This window comes from Coturnix japonica, chromosome 28 (assembly GCF_054131305.1).
Source record: "Coturnix japonica strain WE chromosome 28, WE-NBRP24, whole genome shotgun sequence".
NCBI classification, from domain to species: Eukaryota; Metazoa; Chordata; class Aves; order Galliformes; family Phasianidae; genus Coturnix; species Coturnix japonica.
This window is the reverse complement of record NC_140690.1, coordinates 7,759,210-7,770,580: the sequence shown is the minus strand read 5'-3', so window position 1 is coordinate 7,770,580 and position 11,371 is coordinate 7,759,210.

Sequence of the window (11,371 nt, the reverse complement as noted above, 5' to 3'; positions counted from 1 at the left end):
TGGGGCAGGAGATGCTGTGTGGCAGATGTGGGTCAGATCTATGGGGCAAAGGCTACTGTGGGGCAGATGGGGGTCAGATATATGGGGCAGGAGATGCTGTAGAGCAGATGTGGGTCCGATCTATGTGGCAGGAGCTGCTGTGGGGCAGATGTGGGTCAGATCTATGTGGCAGGAGCTGCTGTGGGGCAGATGTGGGTCAGATCTATGGGGCAGGAGATGCTGTGGGGCACATGTGGGTCAGATCTATGGGGCAGGAGATGCTGTGGGGCAGATGTGGGTCAGATCTAAGGGGCAAAGTCTACTGTGGGGCAGATGGGGGTCAGATCTATGGGGCAGGAGATGCTGTAGAGCAGATGTGGGTCAGATCTATGTGGCAGGAGCTGCTGTGGGGCAGATGTGGGTTAGATCTATGGGCAGGAGCTGCTGTGCTGCACATGTTGGTAGGGTCTATGGGGCAGGAGCTGCTGTGGGGAGATGTGGGTCATATCTATGGGGCAGGAGCTGCTGTGGGGCTGATGTTGGTCAGATCTTTGGGGCAGCAGCTGCTGTGGAGCAGATCTGGGTAAGATCTATGTCGCAGGAGCTGCTGTGGGGCAGACGTGGCACATATCTATGGGGCAAAATCTGCTGTGGGGCTGATGTGGGTCAGATCTATAGGTCAGGAGCTGCTGTGGCTGATGTGGGCCAGTTCTATGGGGCAGGAGATGCTGTGAGTCAGATGTATGAGGCAGGAGCTGCTGTGGGGCAGATGTGGGTCAGATCTATGTGGCAGGAGCTGCTGTGGGGCAGATGTGGGTCAGATCTATGGGGCAGGAGATGCTGTGGGGCAGATGTGGGTCAGATCTATGGGGCAGGAGCTGCTGTGGGGCAGATGTGGGTTAGTTCAATGAGACAGGAGCTGCTGTGGTTCAGATCTATGGGGCAGGAGCTGCTGTGGGTCAGATGTGGGTCAGATCTATTGGGCAGGAGCTGCTGTGGCTGATGTGGGCCAGTTCTATGGGGCAGGAGATGCTGTGAGTCAGATGTATGAGGCAGGAGCTGCTGTGGGGCAGATGTGGGTCAGATCTATGTGGCAGGAGATGCTGTGGGGCAGATGTGGGTCAGATCTATGGGGCAGGAGATGCTGTTGGGCAGATGTGGGACATAACTAAAGGGGCAAAATCTGCTGTGGGGCTGATGTGGGTAAGATCTATGTGACAGGAGCTGCTGTGGTTCAGATCTATGGGGCAGGAGCAGCTCTGGGGCACATGTGGGTCAGATCTATGTGTTAGGAGCTGCTGTGGGGCACATGTGGGTCAGATCTATGGGGCAGGTGATGCTGTGGGGCAGATGTGGGTCAGATCTATGGGGCAAAGGCTGCTGTGTGGCAGATGTGGGTCAGATCTATGGGGCAGGAGCTGCTGTGGCTGATGTGGGCCAGTTCTATGGGGCAGGAGATGCTGTGAGTCAGATGTATGAGGCAGGAGCTGCTGTGGGGCAGATGGGGGTCAGATCTATGGGGCAGGAGATGCTGTGGAGCAGATGTGGGTCAGATCTATAGGTCAGGAGCTGCTGTGGCTGATGTGGGCCAGTTCTATGGGGCAGGAGATGCTGTGAGTCAGATGTATGAGCTAGGAGCTGCTGTGGGGCAGATGGGGGTCAGATCTATGGGGCAGGAGATGCAGTTGGGCAGATGTGGGACATAACTAAAGGGGCAAAATCTGCTGTGGGGCTGATGTGGGTAAGATCTATGTGACAGGAGCTGCTGTGGTTCAGATCTATGGGGCAGGAGCAGCTCTGGGGAACATGTGGGTCAGATCTATGTGTTAGGAGCTGCTGTGGGGCAGATGGGGGTCAGATCTATGGGGCAGGAGATGCTGTGGAGCAGATGTGGGTCAGATCTATGGGTCAGGAGCTGCTGTGGGGCAGATGTGGGTTAGATCTATGAGACAGGAGCTGCTGTGGTCCAGATCTATGGGGCAGGAGCAGCTCTGGGGCACATGTGGTTCAGATCTATGTGGCAGGAGCTGCTGTGGGGCAGATGTGGGTCAGATCTATGGGGCAGGAGATGCTGTTGGGCAGATGTGGGACATAACTAAAGGGGCAAAATCTGCTGTGGGGCTGATGTGGGTAAGATCTATGTGACAGGAGCTGCTGTGGTTCAGATCTATGGGGCAGGAGCAGCTCTGGGGCACATGTGGGTCAGATCTATGTGTTAGGAGCTGCTGTGGGGCACATGTGGGTCAGATCTATGGGGCAGGAGATGCTGTGGGGCAGATGTGGGTCAGATCTATGGGGCAAAGGCTACTGTGGGGCAGATGGGGGTCAGATCTATGGGGCAGGAGATGCTGTAGAGCAGATGTGGGTCAGATCTATGTGGCAGGAGCTGCTGTGGGGTAGATGTGGGTTAGATCTATGGGTAGGAGCTGCTGTGCTGCACAAGTTGGTAGGGTCTATGGGGCAGGAGCTGCTGTGGGGCAGATGTGGGTCAGATCTATGGGGCAGGAGCTGCTGTGGGGCTGATGTTGGTCAGATCTTTGGGGCAGCAGCTGCTGTGGAGCAGATCTGGGTAAGATCTATGTCGCAGGAACTGCTGTGGGGCAGACGTGGCACATATCTATGGGGCAAAATCTGCTGTGGGGCTGATGTGGGTCAGATCTATAGGTCAGGAGCTGCTGTGGCTGATGTGGGCCAGTTCTATGGGGCAGGAGATGCTGTGAGTCAGATGTATGAGGCAGGAGCTGCTGTGGGGCAGATGTGGGTCAGATCTATGTGGCAGGAGCTGCTGTGGGGCAGAGGTGGGTCAGATCTATGGGGCAGGAGCTGCTGTGGGGCAGATGTGGGTCAGATCTATGGGGCAGGAGCTGCTGTGGAGCAGATGTGGGTCAGATCTATGGGGCAGGAGCTGCTGTGGCTGATGTGGGCCAGTTCAATGGGCAGGAGATGCTGTGAGTCAGATGTATGAGGCAGGAGCTGCTGTGGGGCAGATGGGGGTCAGATCTATGGGGCAGGAGATGCTGTGGAGCAGATGTGGGTCCGATCTATGTGGCAGGAGCTGCTGTGGGGCAGATGTGGGTCAGATCTATGGGGCAGGAGATGCTGTGGGGCAGATGTGGGTCAGATCTATGGGGCAGGAGATGCTGTTGGGCAGATGTGGGACATAACTAAAGGGGCAAAATCTGCTGTGGGGCTGATGTGGGTAAGATCTATGTGACAGGAGCTGCTGTGGTTCAGATCTATGGGGCAGGAGCAGCTCTGGGGCACATGTGGGTCAGATCTATGGGGCAGGAGCTGCTGTGGGGCACATGTGGGTCAGATCTATGGGGCAGGAGATGCTGTGGGGCAGATGTGGGTCAGATCTATGGGGCAAAGGCTACTGTGGGGCAGATGGGGGTCAGATATATGGGGCAGGAGATGCTGTAGAGCAGATGTGGGTCCGATCTATGTGGCAGGAGCTGCTGTTGGGCAGATGTGGGTCAGATCTATGGGGCAGGAGATGCTGTGGGGCTGATGTGTGTCAGATCTATTTGGCAGGAGCTGCTGTGGGGCAGATGTGGGTCAGATCTATGGGGCAGGAGCTGCTGTGGGGCAGATGTGGGTTAGTTCAATGAGACAGGAGCTGCTGTGGTTCAGATCTATGGGGCAGGAGCAGCTCTGGGGCACATGTGGGTCAGATCTATGGGGCAGCGGCTGCTGTCGAGATGATGTGGGTCAGATCTTTTGGTAGGAGCTGCTGTGGGGCAGATCTGGGTAAGATGTATGGGGCAGGAGCTGCTGTGGGGCACATGTGGGTCAGATCTATGTGTTAGGAGCTGCTGTGGGGCACATGTGGGTCAGATCTATGGGGCAGGAGATGCTGTGGGGCAGATGTGGGTCAGATCTATTTGGCAGGAGATGCTGTTGGGCAGATGTGGGACATAACTAAAGGGGCAAAATCTGCTGTGGGGCTGATGTGGGTAAGATCTATGTGACAGGAGCTGCTGTGGTTCAGATCTATGGGGCAGGAGCAGCTCTGGGGCACATGTGGGTCAGATCTATGTGTTAGGAGCTGCTGTGGGGCACATGTGGGTCAGATCTATGGGGCAGGAGATGCTGTGGGGCAGATGTGGGTCAGATCTATGGGGCAAAGGCTACTGTGGGGCAGATGGGGGTCAGATCTATGGGGCAGGAGATGCTGTAGAGCAGATGTGGGTCAGATCTATGTGGCAGGAGCTGCTGTGGGGTAGATGTGGGTTAGATCTATGGGTAGGAGCTGCTGTGCTGCACAAGTTGGTAGGGTCTATGGGGCAGGAGCTGCTGTGGGGCAGATGTGGGTCAGATCTATGGGGCAGGAGCTGCTGTGGGGCTGATGTTGGTCAGATCTTTGGGGCAGCAGCTGCTGTGGAGCAGATCTGGGTAAGATCTATGTCGCAGGAACTGCTGTGGGGCAGACGTGGCACATATCTATGGGGCAAAATCTGCTGTGGGGCTGATGTGGGTCAGATCTATAGGTCAGGAGCTGCTGTGGCTGATGTGGGCCAGTTCTATGGGGCAGGAGATGCTGTGAGTCAGATGTATGAGGCAGGAGCTGCTGTGGGGCAGATGTGGGTCAGATCTATGTGGCAGGAGCTGCTGTGGGGCAGAGGTGGGTCAGATCTATGGGGCAGGAGCTGCTGTGGGGCAGATGTGGGTCAGATCTATGGGGCAGGAGCTGCTGTGGGGCAGATGTGGGTCAGATCTATGGGGCAGGAGCTGCTGTGGCTGATGTGGGCCAGTTCTATGGGGCAGGAGATGCTGTGAGTCAGATGTATGAGGCAGGAGCTGCTGTGGGGCAGATGTTGGTCAGATCTATGTGGCAGGAGCTGCTGTGGGGCAGATGTGGGTCAGATCTATGGGGCAGGAGATGCTGTGGGGCAGATGTGGGTCAGATCTATGGGGCAGGAGCTGCTGTGGGGCAGATGTGGGTTAGTACTATGAGACAGGAGCTGCAGTGGTTCAGATCTATGGGGCAGGAGCAGCTCTGGGGCACATGTGGGTCAGATCTATGTGTTAGGAGCTGCTGTGGGGCACATGTGGGGCAGATCTATGGGCAGGAGCTGCTGTGCTGCACATGTTGGTAGGGTCTATGGGGCAGGAGCTGCTGTGGGGCAGATGTGGGTCAGATCTATGGGGCAGGAGCTGCTGTGGGGCTGATGTTGGTCAGATCTTTGGGGCAGCAGCTGCTGTGGATCAGATCTGGGTAAGATCTATGTCGCAGGAGCTGCTGTGGGGCAGACGTGGCACATATCTATGGGGCAAAATCTGCTGTGGGGCTGATGTGGGTCAGATCTATAGGTCAGGAGCTGCTGTGGCTGATGTGGGCCAGTTCTATGGGGCAGGAGATGCTGTGAGTCAGATGTATGAGGCAGGAGCTGCTGTGGGGCAGATGTGGGTCAGATCTATGTGGCAGGAGCTGCTGTGGGGCAGATGTGGGTCAGATCTATGGGGCAGGAGCTGCTGTGGGGCAGATGTGGGTCAGATCTATGGGGCAGGAGATGCTGTGGGGCAGATGTGGGTCAGATCTATGAGACAGGAGCTGCTGTGGTTCAGATCTATGGGGCAGGAGCAGCTCTGGGGCACATGTGGGTCAGATCTATGTGTTAGGAGCTGCTGTGGGGCACATGTGGGTCAGATCTATGGGGCAGGAGATGCTGTGGGGCAGATGTGGGTCAGATCTATGGGGCAAAGGCTGCTGTGTGGCAGATGTGGGTCAGATCTATGGGGCAGGAGCTGCTGTGGCTGATGTGGGCCAGTTCTATGGGGCAGGAGATGCTGTGAGTCAGATGTATGAGGCAGGAGCTGCTGTGGGGCAGATGTGGGTCCGATCTATGTGGCAGGAGATGCTGTGGGGCAGATGTGGGTCAGATCTATGGGGCAGGAGATGCTGTGGGGCAGATGGGGGTCAGATCTATGGGGCAGGAGATGCTGTGGAGCAGATGTGGGTCAATTCTATGGGGCAGGAGCTGCTGTGGGGCAGATGTGGGTTAGATCTATGAGACAGGAGCTGCTGTGGTTCAGATCTATGGGGCAGGAGCAGCTCTGGGGCACATGTGGGTCAGATCTATGTGTTAGGAGCTGCTGTGGGGCACATGTGGGTCAGATCTATGGGGCAGGAGATGCTGTGGGGCAGATGTGGGTCAGATCTATGGGGCAAAGGCTACTGTGGGGCAGATGGGGGTCAGATCTATGGGGCAGGAGTTGCTGTAGAGCAGATGTGGGTCAGATCTATGTGGCAGGAGCTGCTGTGGGGCAGATGTGGGTCTGATCTATGGGGCAGGAGATGCTGTGGGGCAGATGTGGGTCAGATCTATGGGGCAGGAGATGCTGTTGGGCAGATGTGGGACATAACTAAAGGGGCAAAATCTGCTGTGGGGCTGATGTGGGTAAGATCTATGTGACAGGAGCTGCTGTGGTTCAGATCTATGGGGCAGGAGCAGCTCTGGGGCACATGTGGGTCAGATCTATGGGGCAGGAGATGCTGTGGGGCAGATGTGGGTCAGATCTATGGGGCAAAGGCTACTGTGGGGAAGATGGGGGTCAGATCTATGGGGCAGGAGATGCTGTAGAGCAGATGTGGGTCAGATCTATGTGGCAGGAGCTGCTGTGGGGCAGATGTGGGTCAGATCTATTGGGCAAAGGCTACTGTGGGGCAGATTGGGGTCAGATCTATGGGGCAGGAGCTGTTGTAGAGCAGATGTGGGTCAGATCCATGTGGCAGGAGCTGCTGTGGGGCAGATGTGGGTCAGATCTATGGGGCAGGAGCTGCTGTGGGGCAGATGTGGGTCAGATCTATGGGGCAGGAGATGCTGTGGGGCAGATGTGGGTCAGATCTATGGGGCAGGAGATGCTGTTGGGCAGATGTGGGACATAACTAAAGGGGCAAAATCTGCTGTGGGGCTGATGTGGGTAAGATCTATGTGACAGGAGCTGCTGTGGTTCAGATCTATGGGGCAGGAGCAGCTCTGGGGCACATGTGGGTCAGATCTATGTGTTAGGAGCTGCTGTGGGGCACATGTGGGTCAGATCTATGGGGCAGGAGATGCTGTGGGGCAGATGTGGGTCAGATCTATGGGCAGGAGCTGCTGTGGCTGATGTGGGCCAGTTCTATGGGGCAGGAGATGCTGTGAGTCAGATGTATGAGGCAGGAGCTGCTGTGGGGCAGATTGGGGTCAGATCTATGGGGCAGGAGATGCTGTGGAGCAGATGTGTGTCCGATCTATGTGTTAGGAGCTGCTGTGGGGCAGATGTGGGTCAGATCTATGGGGCAGGAGATGCTTTGGGGCAGATGTGGGACATAACTAAATGGGCAAAATCTGCTGTGGGGCTGATGTGGGTAAGATCTATGTGACAGGAGCTGCTGTGGGGCAGATGTGGGTTAGATCTATGAGACAGGAGCTGCTGTGGTTCAGATCTATGGGGCAGGAGCAGCTCTGGGGCACATGTGGGTCAGATCTATGTGTTAGGAGGTGCTGTGGGGCACATGTGGGTCAGATCTATGGGGCAGGAGATGCTGTGGGGCAGATGTGGGTCAGATCTATGGGGCAAAGGCTGCTGTGTGGCAGATGTGGGTCAGATCTATGGGGCAGGAGCTGCTGTGGCTGATGTGGGCCAGTTCTATGGGGCAGGAGATGCTGTGAGTCAGATGTATGAGGCAGGAGCTGCTGTGGGGCAGATGTGGGTCCGATCTATGTGGCAGGAGCTGCTGTGGGGCAGATGTGGGTCAGATCTATGGGGCAGGAGATGCTGTGGGGCAGATGGGGGTCAGATCTATGGGGCAGGAGATGCTGTGGAGCAGATGTGGGTCAGATCTATGGGGCAGGAGCTGCTGTGGGGCAGATGTGGGTTAGATCTATGAGACAGGAGCTGCTGTGGTTCAGATCTATGGGGCAGGAGCAGCTCTGGGGCACATGTGGGTCAGATCTATGTGTTAGGAGCTGCTGTGGGGCACATGTGGGTCAGATCTATGGGGCAGGAGATGCTGTGGGGCAGATGTGGGTCAGATCTATGGGGCAAAGGCTACTGTGGGGCAGATGGGGGTCAGATCTATGGGGCAGGAGCTGCTGTAGAGCAGATGTGGGTCAGATCTATGTGGCAGGAGCTGCTGTGGGGCAGATGTGGGTCAGATCTATGGGGCAGGAGATGCTGTGGGGCAGATGTGGGTCAGATCTATGGGGCAGGAGATGCTGTTGGGCAGATGTGGGACATAACTAAAGGGGCAAAATCTGCTGTGGGGCTGATGTGGGTAAGATCTATGTGACAGGAGCTGCTGTGGTTCAGATCTATGGGGCAGGAGCAGCTCTGGGGCACATGTGGGTCAGATCTATGTGTTAGGAGCAGAGTGGGGCACATGTGGGTCAGATCTATGGGGCAGGAGATGCTGTGGGGCAGATGTGGGTCAGATCTATGGGGCAAAGGCTGCTGTGTGGCAGATGTGGGTCAGATCTATGGGGCAGGAGCTGCTGTGGCTGATGTGGGCCAGTTCTATGGGGCAGGAGATGCTGTGAGTCAGATGTATGAGGCAGGAGCTGCTGTGGGGCAGATGGCGGTCAGATCTATGGGGCAGGAGATGCTGTGGAGCAGATGTGGTTCCGATCTATGTGGCAGGAGCTGCTGTGGGGCAGATGTGGGTCAGATCTATGGGGCAGGAGATGCTGTGGGGCAGATGTGGGTCAGATCTATGGGGCAAAGGCTACTGTGGGGCAGATGGGGGTCAGATCTATGGGGCAGGAGATGCTGTAGAGCAGATGTGGGTAAGATCTATGTCGCAGGAGCTGCTGTGGGGCAGACGTGGCACATATCTATTGGGCAAAATCTGCTGTGGGGCTGATGTGGGTCAGATCTATAGGTCAGGAGCTGCTGTGGCTGATGTGGGCCAGTTCTATGGGGCAGGAGATGCTGTGAGTCAGATGTATGAGGCAGGAGCTGCTGTGGGGCAGATGTTGGTCAGATCTATGTGGCAGGAGCTGCTGTGGGGCAGATGTGGGTCAGATCTATGGGGCAGGAGATGCTGTGGGGCAGATGTGGGTCAGATCTATGGGGCAGGAGCTGCTGTGGGGCAGATGTGGGTTAGTACTATGAGACAGGAGCTGCAGTGGTTCAGATCTATGGGGCAGGAGCAGCTCTGGGGCACATGTGGGTAAGATCTATGTGTTAGGAGCTGCTGTGGGGCACATGTGGGTCAGATCTATGGGGCAGCGGCTGCTGTCGAGATGATGTGGGTCAGATCTTTGGGTAGGAGCTGCTGTGCGGCAGATCTGGGTAAGATGTATGGGGCAGGAGCTGCTGTGGGTCAGATGTGGGTCAGATCTATGGGGCAGGAGCTGCTGTGGCTGATGTGGGCCAGTTCTATGGGGCAGGAGATGCTGTGAGTCAGATGTATGAGGCAGGAGCTGCTGTGGGTCAGATGTGGGTCAGATCTATGGGGCAGGAGCTGCTATGGCTGATGTGGGCCAGATCTATGTAGCAGGAGATGCTGTGAGTCAGATGTATGAGGCAGGAGCTGCTGTGGGTCAGATGGGGGTCAGATCTATGGGGCAGGAGATGCTGTGGAGCAGATGTGGGTCAGATCTATGGGGCAGGAGCTGCTGTGGGGCAGATGTGGGTTAGATCTATGAGACAGGAGCTGCTGTGGTTCAGATCTATGGGGCAGGAGCAGCTCTGGGGCACATGTTGGTCAGATCTATGTGTTAGGAGCTGCTGTGGGGCACATGTGGGTCAGATCTATGGGGCAGGAGATGCTGTGGGGCAGATGTGGGTCAGATCTATGGGGCAAAGGCTACTGTGGGGCAGATGGGGGTCAGATCTATGGGGCAGGAGCTGCTGTGGGGCAGATGTGGGTTAGTTCTATGAGACAGGAGCTGCTGTGGTTCAGATCTATGGGGCAGGAGTAGCTCTGGGGCACATGTGGGTCAGATCTATGTGTTAGGAGCTGCTGTGGGGCACATGTGGGTCAGATCTATGGGGCAGGAGATGCTGTGAGGCATATGTGGGTCAGATCTATGGGGCAAAGGCTACTGTGGGGCAGATGGGGTCAGATCTATGGGGCAGGAGCTGCTGTAGAGCAGATGTGGGTCCGATCTATGTGGCAGGAGCTGCTGTGGGGCAGATGTGGGTCAGATCTATGGGGCAGGAGATGCTGTGGGGCAGATGTGGGTCAGATCTATGGGGCAAAGGCTACTGTGGGGCAGATGGGGGTCAGATCTATGGGGCAGGAGATGCTGTAGAGCAGATGTGGGTCAGATCTATGTGGCAGGAACTGCTGTGGGGCAGATGTGGGTTAGATCTATAGGCAGGAGCTGCTGTGCTGCACAAGTTGGTAGGGTCTATGGGGCAGGAGCTGCTGTGGGGCCGATGTGGGTCAGATCTATGGGGCAGGAGCTGCTGTGGGGCTGATGTTGGTCAGATCTTTGGGGCAGTAGCTGCTGTGGAGCAGATCTGGGTAAGATCTATGTCGCAGGAGCTGCTGTGGGGCAGACGGGGCACATATCTATGGGGCAAAATCTGCTGTGGGGCTGATGTGGGTCAGATCTATAGGTCAGGAGCTGCTGTAGCTGATGTGGGCCAGTTCTATGGGGCAGGAGATGCTGTGAGTCAGATGTATGAGGCAGGAGCTGCTGTGGGGCAGATGTGGGTCAGATCTATGTGGCAGGAGCCGCTGTGGGGCAGATGTGGGTCAGATCTATGTGGCAGGAGCTGCTGTGGGGCAGATGTGGGTCAGATCTATTGGGCAGGAGATGCTGTAGAGCAGATGTGGGTCAGATCTATGTGGCAGGAGCTGCTGTGGGGCAGATGTGGGTTAGATCTATGGGGCAGGAGCTGCTGTGCTGCACAAGTTGGTAGGGTCTATGGGGCAGGAGCTGCTGTGGGGCAGATGTGGGTCATATCTATGGGGCAGGAGCTGCTGTGGGGCTGATGGTCAGATCTTTGGGGCAGCAGCTGCTGTGGAGCAGATCTGGGTAAGATCTATGTCGCAGGAGCTGCTGTGGGGCAGACGTGGCACATATCTATGGGGCAAAATCTGCTGTGGGGCTGATGTGGGTCAGATCTATAGGTCAGGAGCTGCTGTGGCTGATGTGGGCCAGTTCTATGGGGCAGGAGATGCTGTGAGTCAGATGTATGAGGCAGGAGCTGCTGTGGGGCAGATGTGGGTCAGATCTATGTGGCAGGAGCTGCTGTGGGGCAGATGTGGGTCAGATCTATGTGGCAGGAGCTGCTGTGGGGCAGATGTGGGTCAGATCTATGGGGCAGGAGATGCTGTAGAGCAGATGTGGGTCAGATCTATGTGGCAGGAGCTGCTGTGGGGCAGATGTGGGTTAGATCTATGGGGCAGGAGCTGCTGTGCTGCACAAGTTGGTAGGGTCTATGGGGCAGGAGC